Below are 12,832 nucleotides of genomic sequence, written 5' to 3'. Positions count from 1 at the left end.
TTATCTGTCCCTACTCAAAGAGGCTATTTCCTGACTTGTGGCATTTGTGGTTTTTGCGCCCAGACAGTACAGTTCTCTTGGTACCCATTTATAATCAAAACCCCAGCTTTTATACCACTCCCAGTGATGAGCACATGCTGGTAGAGATTCAAATAGCATGCCAGCACTTTTTTGTTCAAGCATTTGCTACTGAGAGAGGTTATCATGTTTGTGTTGTGATAGTGTATTTTCTTTATTTAAAAACTATGCAAATATTATTTAGGTTGAATGGATAATGTTCTGTGCAAGCCTATTGTTCCAAGTCAAAAACGAGCCCTCTGGAGAAGAAATTGCAGATAACCATGGCGAATGGCGAATCCATAGACCTCAAATCACTACTGCCCATCAGATTTCCTATTTGGCTGACATAACTGAGTTCTCTGCTTCAAAAAGGGGGCCATTTAAATGTGGTTTTGGACAGCAGCACTGATAGAGAACACGCCAAGCTATCCTCCAAGAAGCAAAATGCACAATAATTATTGCTAACATGAGACGTGGAAGATGCTTAATCCAAGATTACGAGATTACAATCTCTAATGTTCCTAACATGGATTCAAGTATAGATATGCATCTAAAACCTTTGATGGCATGCAGGGAACAATTTAAGACATGCATTCTTTGACTTATGCCATGATCAGAGTGTGGATAATACTTATGCCTGTGACACATTGCGTTTTCAGGGGGTTATCTTGCTCTTTCAAGAACAGTGAGTGAGTTCATACATCCTGTAAAACAAACAAAGCCCCAGGTTGACAGTCTGGGAAAAAGAAATGCTCCACAGCATATATATTTTCCTACAATGTGTATTCTGAGAGACAGATGATTCATTACTCCAGAGGGAAAGAAAATATAGGAAGATCCACTGAAATAGGCTGAAATCTACCTGTTATCCAATTATCCTCAATGACATTTTTGCCACCACTTTGTGACTGAGTAGAAGCCACTTGAATTACGTGTGTCTGGGACTCTCTGGGCAAGGCTAAGGGAAGAAGAGAAGGTGTAGCTCTGGGGAGACATTTTATGTAGCAGTATCCCTTGGAAAAGCCAAAGAAATAGCATTAATTCCCATGCATTCCCACTCTGTACTGGCTCCTTCGTACCACCCTGAATAGGTTTGACAAAGGTGCATTGGCAATATTCCTCTATATAGAATACTGCTGCCAGCAAGGATGCAGTGGTATCAGCATGGAAGAGCTGAACCTCACACAAATCTTCCAGCTGTCTTCTTCCCCTCCCCATACAGAATTATCTTCAGAGGAGGGCAGGTAGAAGGGATATATTTTCAGGCAGGTGCCACAACAGATAACCAAGAGGAACAATAGAAGTTCAATGGATGAAGATCATCATGTTAGGGGACAGAATGGATAACCAGAAGGAGCAGCGAGAGGGTACAGAGTAATGCTTCAGATGCCCAGGGAAGAACATCAAGAGGATACTGGAGGCAAACGGAAATGGTCAGACTCTGAAAGGGATCTGCATGCTAGCACCATGTCATCCTCAATATGAGTCCAAAATGGCAACCATGGACCCAATCTGGAGACATCTATTCACCCACAACCCTCATGGAAATCAAGGGAATGGACGGAGCTTGGCCCTTCTCAAAATCAGGCCTCATGTGAGTAAGATCTTTGAACAACAACAAAAACCCACTGTATTTAACATTCATGTGAGAGACTGGACTGACAGCTCCTGCAACTGGAATCCTCTGCATATCCACAGAATAGGGACAGCATGGGCAGCAATGAAGACATTGGCAGTGGAGTGGTGCTACCCTACCAAAATGCCTCATTCTTGAACTCAAAGGAACACCTTGAGGAGTAAGGTGGGTGGTTCAGCCTCTGTGCCTATCTACGTCTCTTTTTGTTAACACAATCAACAAGGATGCTGGTCAGCATCAATACTTGCATTAGGCTCTTTGGTTTGGAACTGGTGCACGGTGCTGTGCACAGGATTTTGGGGAACAATACTTGCTTCCATGACTAGCAACCCAAAACCATATAGGGTTGGGGAGAGATTGTGAGAACTCCAAGTTGGCCCATAACAGACTCCCAGCATAAGCTCTGATGGTTAGAAACAGCAACTTAATCCACAAAAAAAGAAAAGAAAGCTAAAAGGGAATACATCCATTTTCATTGTGTTTTGGACAAAGTTTTCCATGAACCCATTAATAAGTATAAACAATTTGCTTAATCAAGAAGTCAGCTGGCAAATTAGTGTAAATGCAGGAGTGGGAAGGCATTAGAGGCATATTGCTGCTGGTATGTAGATCAATGCCGAAGAATGGATTACCTGGCAGCTGTGCCTTTGATAAGTAATTCTGTAATTCTAATGTTTCTTCCGCAGCCCCAGTGGTAAACAGCAACAGGAAATGTTATGGCAACTCTCTGTATTAAAGGCTTTGTAAATAGTAAGATATGTTAAAAAATTAAATGCAAAGTTTGCCGAGGTTTATTCTGCAGCTTGTATAACACCTTACCCCTCACTGAATTCTATTTTTAATGAAAGACAATATCAGTACAAGTGAAATCAAAATAGGAGCTCTTCCATATTGTGCTTGGCTTGCTTCATGTACTGATGATACTTGCTTGTCAACAGACTGTACTGTGTTATGAGGACCTAATGCAATTCACCTACTATTCACTGGACCTTTTTTTAAGGTTCAGAAATGGAGCTGAATGCACGTAGGAAAAAAGTGCATGAATATTTATTTGAATTCACAAGTGAATTTCCGTTCAGCTTTGTTCATGGCCTATTCGTGTCTGCTTTCCACAAACATCTGTGAGCTAATCTGAGGGGCCTGATCCTGAGAAGTGCAGAGCCCCTGCTTAGAAATGATGAGCATCCTTAACCCTCCCTGGAGTAAATTGAAGTTGTGGGCAGTCAGCACCCCGCAGGAGATGCTTGTCACGTCTCAAATAGCAGGCCCAAAAAGAGAATTTAACTGAAAGAAAATTTCAAAATTTATACTTCATTTTAAAATTTGCAGTCCATTCTGTGCTGTTACATATAGTGATTCTACTTTTAAAAATGCTACTGGTTTGACTGATTGCCAGGTCTATTGATATTCCCCCTTTTAAATAAAAGGAATCTTTATCAAATCATTCAAACGGAATGCAATCACTGTAATTAATTCAGGGAAGTTCTCTGGCCTGTGTTACAGAGGAGGTCAGCTTAGATGTTCACAACAGTCTCTTTTGTCTTTATAACCTATGAAAGTCATCTCGCTGTTGTTTCTCGTCTCTAATTAGGTGACATTCATAGCAAACCAATATGCATGAACCACAGCATGAACTGAGAACTGCAGATATGCCAAATGAATATGCAATTCTTAATTTGCACTACCTTATAAAATACATATCAGTTACAACATCAATTTTAGAAAGAATTTTGTATCAGAATGTTCAAAATTCATAGTCCAAATTCTGCAGGTCAAGAATTACTTGCCAAAGAAATTCATGATAATTTTGAATAAGGAATAAAGTGAAAAATTTCACACTCTGTCCATGAATAATTCACAAACAGACCCTCTCTCCCCCCCAAAATGTAAATTCATCCAATACATGCTTTGTTGAGAACTAATAACTCAGTGCTGTTCAAGGAAAAGCTCCAGAAATTCCTGAAATATATAAAATGTTGCACATGGACAAGGTGGCAAATGCGATATGTCAGCAAAGATAAATTTTGTATTCCTGTGTACTTGTTAGAACTTGATTGCTCATTTGATTGCCTGCATGCAGTCATGTGTGAAAAGGACATAGGAAGTCAATGGAAGTTAAGTATTTTAAGACAGATTATGGCCACTCATGCTGGAATCATGATATCTGCATTTAGTGTTGCTGTGCTTTATCCATGTTTTATTTTTCAAGGGGAAATAATCTATCAAATGCTTAGACATTGAGATCCTGATTTTCTGTAGTGTCTCAGTCCAGCCTGTGAGTGAACAAAATGTGTCCAAAATATTCCAGAGGCACAAGTGGAAGATAAGGTCTGTTTTACTTTAAAAAAGCAGATGATTCTTCCTATTTAAATATTGCATAATCACTTTAGTCTGTCGTCCAGATGCAGCCCAATCACACACACCCCTCAATAAAAGAGATCTTACTCTGAGTCAGCATTTGAGCGACTTCATGAAAAGAGACGCCTGAGAAAGATGCTGAGAATAAGAGCGAAAGCTTGGCCCCATTGAAATCCGGCGCAAAACGCCCATTGACTTTAATGAGGCCACGATTTCACCCACAGTAAAGAGTGAAGCAGCAACGGTGGCAGCATCTAAATAGGTTTCTTCCCATTGATGACGATGGGAAAGCTCTCACAGCTTTCCCTCAGGTAGCGTATGTCGATAGCTCAGGGACTGCTGGCTTCTGCAAAATTCATGTTTACATGGGATAGTGAATGAGTTCCTTTAAAAGTAAAATAATATTTGCATGTTAATATTTGTCATGCATTTATTAGGAAAAGATTAATCATTTGGAGCTTGCTTTTGAAAATGAGCCATTTTGCTCTTGGTTTCCATGCTGTTGTACTGAGCATGTTTTCTGCTAGAGTAGACAGGTGGTACTGTTCTTTATTGACAATAATTAACATAAGGGTCAAAATGGTTGAATGTTTCATTTTCCTCTTTCAGTTGTGAAAGGCAATTAATTAAAAATAATAGGCAAGTGCTTGCTTTTTATATATATTTTTAAAACCAGTGGTTTACTGGAATTGTGCAGGAATACTCACGGATCACTTAGAAGATGAATCCATAGAATACATACAATTTGGAGGGCTTTTTGCATCTGATATGGAACACACACACAATGCTTTTACTAGGGATCATCTCTACAAGCTTCACAGTTAGGTTAAGTGACATGGACAGACTGAGTTTTCTGAAAGACAGGTGGCCCCATTTTAAGAGCTATGGGCCTAAAATCTCAATTGGTCAACTTGTATACTGGGAGAAATGCTCTTTACCTGGCCCTTTATAGATTCAGATAAGTGGGGTTATAATCCTACCAGCTATGCATATCTTTCAGCAAATAGGGGGAAACTGATGTAAATATTTTCTTTAATCCATAAATACATAAGGCCCAAGGAGGAGATTTTCAGTCAGGCTCCTAAATTCCTCGGGCACTTTGGAAAAATCTTCCCCTAAATTTTCAAAAGCGGCTAGTGGTTTGGAATACCTACTTCTTTTGAGTGACCAATTTGAGGTCTTAAAGGGGCCTGATTCTCAGAAAGAGCTGAGCACCCATCCTCTGAAAATCATGTCCTTTGAAGGTGTCTCAAGGTGGGCACCCAAAGATAGAGGCACCTAAAATCGCTAGTTGCTTTTAAAAATGTAGGCACCTAACTTGCTTATGTGTTTTGAAATTCCCCCTAGGCACCTACATACCTCAAAAAATTTGGCCTTTAGTGCTGATGTTTAAAAGATACTTGCATGGACCAAAGAAATTAGCTATTGCATGAAAATCATTTTCCAAATAAAGAAAATTATGACTACTGAAAGCAAAATTTATTCTCTCCAAGTCTCATTGTACTTCCTTTCTGCTAAAATAAAACTTTCCTTCCTGCAGTCAACTCCCAAAGAGCCAAAAGGAAATATAAAACCAATGAGGAGTCTGGAAGCACCTTAAAGACTAACAGATTTATTTGGGCATAAGCTTTCATGGGTAAAAAAACCCACTTCTTATGCCCAAATAAAAAAAACCTACAAAAGGTTATGCCCAAATAAATGTGTTAGTCTTTAAGGTGCCCCCAGACTCCTCGTTGTTTTTGTGGATACAGACTAACACGGCTACCCCTCTGATAAAAGGAAATATAATTTTTCTGGGTGCTATGATAAGGAAAAAAACAAATAAACCAGTTGTGATAATGAGTAATAAGGAAAGCAGTAAAAGAACATTACAGCTTGGGTTTGTATTTACAAGGATTTTTGTATTCTTTGATTTACAAAAACGTTAACGACAAAGCGGAAAGTAACTAAAATGCCCAGTTAATTATAGATTATCTTGTAATCCGAAACACTTTGAGATAATTTGCAGGCAGAATTGACAGTATTTTAAGTATACTCATGATTTTTAGCGCAGACAGAAACGAAATTAAGATTCCAATCAAAGGAATGAACACCAACTTTACTCAAGATTATTTACTTAGAAAAACAAGAAAAACCCATACTGCCAAAAACAGAGAAGTCAATCACGTGAAATTGATCAGATGGATAAACTTTTACTAGGAGCCATTTTAAAAGCATCCTGACTGGGATGATTTTTATTATTTTAAACGCTCTGATCATTTATATTTTGGACAGCAAGATTTAGGCTGATACCTTCATAAAACGAATTTGTTAACGGTGTCAGAAATTAAACATCAGTATAATGTACAACATGATACTGATATTAAAGCAGTCACTAAAACAATTAATTATTTCCATGCCTCTGTAGTTTTTCAACTGACTTCTTTAAAAATGTGTTATTCGTGCCACCATTCTTAAGATTTATTTCCCATTATAAAGTCTAATTTTAGGGTTTTATTTCAAGCTATTTTAAACTCAGCATATAAACGGTCAATCCAGAAAGCCGTTTTATTAAATTATAAAAATGACTTAAATTGTTCAATAATTGAGTTAGAAAGGCTTAAAAAATAACGCCATTTTCATCCAATTACAGGTTGTTGTTTTTCTTTCTAAACCTAGAATCTTAATTATTTAATAAAAACATGCACTTTTAAAAATAAAAATGATCTTGCTATTATTAAAGGAGATTAAACCCAGACCTCATTTAAATGACTGGTATTTAGTCTTGGCTACTAAGGGCCATAGGCTTCTGTCAACAAACCAAATCCTGAAGTCCTTGCTCAGTTTTAACTCACCGCAGAACTTAAACTGATTTCAGTGGATCTGGTGCACATAGTTCTGAGGGAATCAGTTGGGTCTAAGCATAGCTCTATGTCTAAGGCTTGCCAAGAGACACCCTTCCTCCTGCCCTCCCTGGAGGTATAGGGGGCATTAATTACTTTATCACCAAATCAGGGAGTCTCTGTTAGAGAGCCGTGCTCCCACACAACAGCCCACTCCCCATTCCCTCCTCTCACATGGCTCCTGACCCTAGGGAGCACCCTCCTCGGGATCTGGAAAGACTGCGCCATGCAGGCAAAAGAGCCCCATGCTGGAAGGGAGGGCTGAGGTTCATAGGTGAACCGTCCAACATGTGCATAGATTTGGGGGCATGCTTTGCCCCTTTGCCACCACCATAAAAAGCCTGCGTTCATTCACAATGCTCACCAGTAGGCAGAGTATGTCAGCGCTGACACATGTACACAGTAGTCCCGTAGCTGAGTATTTCTGTGCATGAGGCATAAAGCAAAACCAAGCTGTCACTGGGAGTAACACATATGCCATTCTTAGCACCAAGAGAGAATGAGATCCCCCTTCCCGTTTGGAATCCAGAGTTCTACAGGAGGAGAGCAATTTGTTGCACTAGAGTATCACGGAGATAGGCTTGATTGTGGCTTCAGTCAGAGTTCTGACAGGAGCCAGCCCGACATAAACTGAAGTTGTTTTTAGCCACCCCCTTGCCGAGGAAATCATGTGGCTTAAAGTGTCTTTTTCTGCAGGATGTTCTTCAGTGAATTCATCGGCTGCACAAATTAATGAGATGAAAGGGGATAAAAAGGGATCCTGACAAAATTGGTTTCACCATTTATTTATTTTATTTATTATTTTTGACCAAATAAATGAACAGCTATCTTCTGTTGGGAAAGTTTTATTCCCTGCATTGCAATTTCAGTATACATAATGAATGAACACAATAAAAAATACAAACATCTTGCAGGCCTCATGTGACAAACTTGGTCCAAAGCCAGATTCTTCATTAGGTGGTAAGACGATGATTACATTTCAAAAGGAAAAAGCTTTCTATCATATTAAAATACCCTGCAAGATATTCAATACCAGAGCACCTAACACTAATGCATAACCGTTCTTTTGAGCATGCACTGTTATAATGTGGTCATGCTAATAAGCTTCTCAAGTGGAGTTCTTATTAGCCACTTAGTACTGTACTTGCAAAATGTCTGATTCATTGTTTTCCAATACCATGGTTGTCTGAAGGTCCCAAGCAGTTTAAAACTGCTAATACATTATGATTTAAGTAGGGATGTGCCAGCCCTGGACTCTTTGTGCTTATCCTTGCATTGAAAGCCACCAGGAAATGTTACTGGTGCACTAGACTAAAATGTTTCAGGACAGATATTTACTTCCTTGAACGAGGCATGAACATTCTAATGGGTCAGGGGAGCTGTTCCCTTTGAGATGCCTCCCCCAAGATGGCTTCATTTGCTCTCTCTTGCCTCTGACCTCATTTAGTTACAACGTTTTGCTGGATGGATTCAAATATGTGATGTGACAACTAGGGATGAGCAAAAAAATAGCTTGCACAATATGGCCCACCGTTCAATTTTAGGAACAATAAAGGGGATGCTGCATCAGCATGTGGCATGTGAAAAGATATATATGTTGGCTCCACAGTCAGCTGACCTCTCATCTGACCCACTAAGGCTAAGGCTGACCCACTAAGGAAGGCCCAAGGAAAGGAAATAAAAGCTCCCTGTAAATGAATTTCAGAACTTCCAGAAGGGAGGAGAATTCTTTGATTTGAAGCTCCCTGCCTCCCACAATCCACAACTGGGTAGTCTGTGTCCATCTGTTATGTGCCCAGTGGGAATGATGCTTGGCTGCTACAAAGTGGGGATGAATGACCTTTTAGTTTGAACCCCAACTCAAACTAACATGGCCCCAAACTTCTTTGCCCATTGGGAGCTATGCTAAATAAAAACAAAACAAAAACCAGTAGCAGGGCATGCTCCCATCAAGTAACTGAAATCCCTCCCCCCGTATTTGCCAAAGGCAAATAGTCTACTTTGTGGGATGATGACCAGCAACATCTCAGATTAAAATGAAGCAGAGATATGAGAGGCCAAAAGAAAGAAGGTTGAGAGTCCAATTATATCGTTTAATTCAAAAACAGAATAGATAATTGTGAAAAAATTGGAGCATTTTTCTGTAGCAGAGAACTCTTTTTCTACATTCATAGATGTTACGGCTGAAAGGGATCATTAGATCAGCTCTGACCTCCTGTATATCGCAGGCAATAGAATTTCACCCAGTTGCCCCTGTTCTGAGCCCAGTAACTTGTGTTTGCTTAAAGCATAGCTTCCAGAAAGGCACCCAGGCTTGATATGAAGACTTCAAAAGATGGAGACTCCACCACTTCCCTTGGTAATTCGTTCCAGTGGTTCATTGCCCTGACTGTTACAAACATGTGCCTTATGTGCCATGGTTCTTGTCATGACTTTCTGCTCATTTCACTGCAGAGTTTAGTTACCAGGCTCCATTCAAATGTAAGCACTGACAAGCTCATACTTCCAGTAAACCCAATACAAATATGCTTATTAGAGAAGAAATGCTAGGTTTGCATTTTCTGGATCATTGTCAAAACTCACAAGCAAAGGGATAGCGTGGCAAGTTTTTGGATAAGATCATATCCGTTAGTCCATATGAAGACATGACAAATGTTCCTTTTAATCTGTACATTAACGTGAAATACACCCTGTTGGGACGGTGCCAAATTATTATGAATTACTGTGGCTGATATGAATGAATGTGGTAAGCATGAGTTTGGTATGGCTTGGTATGTCTGAATTTGCTAGAGGATTCTGGGAGCAGGATTCTCTTAGCATTAGACAGATGATGTAGACATTTACTGTAAGTGCTGAAATGGCTCCTTTTGTGTGTATGTTTCAACATCAAACTTTGGAATATATCAGCCAGCTCTCAAAATAAAGAAGACATAAAAATATACTATTAGTGAGCTTGGTACAGGCTGACCTGGGTCAAAATGCAAAGAGCTCAAGTGAATGATTGAGCTTTGGTCTGTGTCTGTTTTGCAACCCCCCTTCTAAAATATTAATTAGAAAAAAAAACAGTAATAAAATGCCCACATGGCATATTTTTGGACATGTGACTCCTTTCAGAACAAAAGGTATAAATGCTAAGCAAAGTAAATTAGTTAGTTAGTTCCCCAGTTAATATCTGAAGAGGTCCATGACGCTGTGAGACAGAAGGCCTCGGAGTAACCAAGTCCCTGGTTCGGGGGACATTTGACAGACCAAGTACCTGAAAGGAGAAAAGAAGAGATGAAAAGAAATCTCCCTCTAGAACTGGTAGCTATACCTGCTTTGTTTGCCAATCAGGATACTGTGTAAGGCCAACATAGTTACTGAGGGTTTATGCTTGGGGAATTGAGGCTTATTAAGGAGATGTGTATTATGTAACCTTTACTGCTTGTGTGATTCTCTCAAATAAATTACTATGCATTAAGCATATTGTTTTCCGAATTTTCACCTTTAACAGTCTGCCCAGCTGTGGGCCAATAAAGATCTGTTTCAACACACCCCAGTACAGAGGGCTGGTGCTAGATCTTCCATATCAGTTAGCCCCACACAGGGGCTCTCAAGGGGGAAGCCAGCCAGTGACAATACAACAATTGCCAGTTGCCATCCTGTGCCAGGCCAAAATGAAAGTGCAAAGGACAAGGCCACATTCGCATGGATCCAGTGGCCCTAGTAGCTGGAACAACTGGTTCAGGGATTCAGTTGCTATTCCAAGCCATTGAAGCTGAAAATGGGGGCGTGGGACTGGGTGGAAGCCCTGCACACTAGGCCTACATTGGGGGGAATGGGATGTCTCCTCCCAGCAACCCTGCACTACCCCCTGGAGAGAACCAGAAACTGTGGCTTTTTCACGCTGTGAAAATTCTTATCCTATTTGAGGCCAGGCACTAACTCCCGTACACAGAAACCAATTCCACTTTGTGCCACGGTGCCACCCTGCGCTGCCCGTCTCCTTTGAGAACCCTGACTAGACTGCACAGGCTGCCAACTTTGCAGTGAAAAGATGCCTGTTTCACTCGACTGTGAATGAGCCTTTTTTCCTTCTTCTTCCCAATAATCCCTCCTCTGTTTCCAGGAGCTTCAGGTTTCATTTGCAAATAAAAAAAAAACTCAGAAAAAAAATTAAACACTTATTCAAACGCCTCACACAAAATGTGCTCTTTGGCCCAAGGGTATTGCAAATCAATACATGGCATCTGTACTGAATATCAAGCTTTCTCTGCAGGCTGACGCAACGTAAAGTTGTAAGGAGCTAGCGAGGGCTGTTTTGTCACCATTTATTAGGTTGATTGTATATTTATTCCTCCAAGCAGGATTCTGCTTAATGTGCTGGGCTTTGAAAAGAGCCAGGCAGCTGGTGTAAATGAGTTATAGATCCATTTGCCACCAAATCAAAGCTCGGTGCCAGATCAAAGGCAGATTTTTAAAAAATCATTTTTTCTGTCAGACTGGATGGCTTCTTCCCTGCCCTGTAAATAAAATTGATATTATTTCATCCAACTCCTATTTTCTCCTGATCAAAATATGATTATGTCTAATGCAAGCCTGTCCAGTGCACTGAAGCTGTATGAGATATGAAAGCTTATTGATGTATTCAATTACTGGATGCTGCTCTATTGTCTGCTCACCGAGAAGCTCGGTTATCAGTTCTTTAGAGCTGTGCATTTCTGCCTAACAAAGTCATAACTCCCGCAATTACCTGCCTGATGGATGGAAAACAGAAATATCTCATGAGTCCAATGCTGTTATCGGTTCTTCTCCATCTCAGAAATTGCTTCATATTAATGAGATTAGGGTGATGAGAAAGGTTACACAAGATTTAAGTTATTATATTTTTTTGTACTATGCTTTGTACGTAGGCCTGTTTTTCTTGCTCTGCATAAAGATTTTTCTAGGATCAACATTCTTCTGAGATAAGGATTATGTGTGCAAATATACAATGAAACTTAGGAGAACCATTCTAATGGTACTAAAGGCTGCCATAACCAATCTGTTCACCTTTCTATGATGTGCGTTTCTAACACACCCACCAATGAAGTAGTTATATAGGAATAGTCCATATGCATCCTGTTTTTAGAATATACTTTGGAATTACACTTAATTCTGTTGAAAAAAAAACTTGGTTTAAGCTCTTAAGTAAGAGATCTGAGCATCAATCTGCCAATGTCTATAGTATTTATAAATATCTTGAGTGTCAGGGACTTTTTCTGTAATTCCCCAGTGACAAAGACAATCCAGATGCAATAATGGTGCAGAGTAATGAGCTGCTGTAGACAGAGCTATGTACTCTGACAATGTACTCAACTGTATTCCCGTCCCAGGAGTTCTAGGTGAAAGTTTCCTGGCAGTCTTCCATTTTTTTCTTGCTCCCTGAAAAGAACCGGCATCCCATCCAATAACTTCTGTCACTGCATTTTGCTTCAGTGAAACAGGTAGCAAGTACTGCTAGCAGGATAGGGAAACAGCTGGGGTAACTGACCCCCCACACTGAGTGGCAACTGGTGGCAAATGTTGACATTTTAATGGTGACCTGACTAAACCACACAATGATGGAGAGGCTGCGTTAAGGGCTGGTGCCATTTTTAGTATATGGATTTTTAAAATATTAATGAAGGCTTGTGACTTAATGCACGGTTCACCATGACTCTTGCTACAGAAAGTGAGTTTCAGTTTTACAGGGCCAATAGTAGCAAAACTGGTAAAGTTTTGGTAGCAAAACTGCTAAAGAGGCATTTATTTTTTTGCATGCCCCAAAATTCTTGTTAGGACTTAGGCTGTTCGTCACTGATGTGAACAAGCAAAATATTTAACCAACCAAAAGATTACATTTCCTCTTCCTAACCATTGAAAATAGGTGATCTCA

Source organism: Natator depressus, chromosome 10, assembly GCF_965152275.1.
Source record: "Natator depressus isolate rNatDep1 chromosome 10, rNatDep2.hap1, whole genome shotgun sequence".
Lineage (NCBI taxonomy): Eukaryota > Metazoa > Chordata > Testudines > Cheloniidae > Natator > Natator depressus.
Note: the sequence above shows the minus strand (reverse complement) of the source record.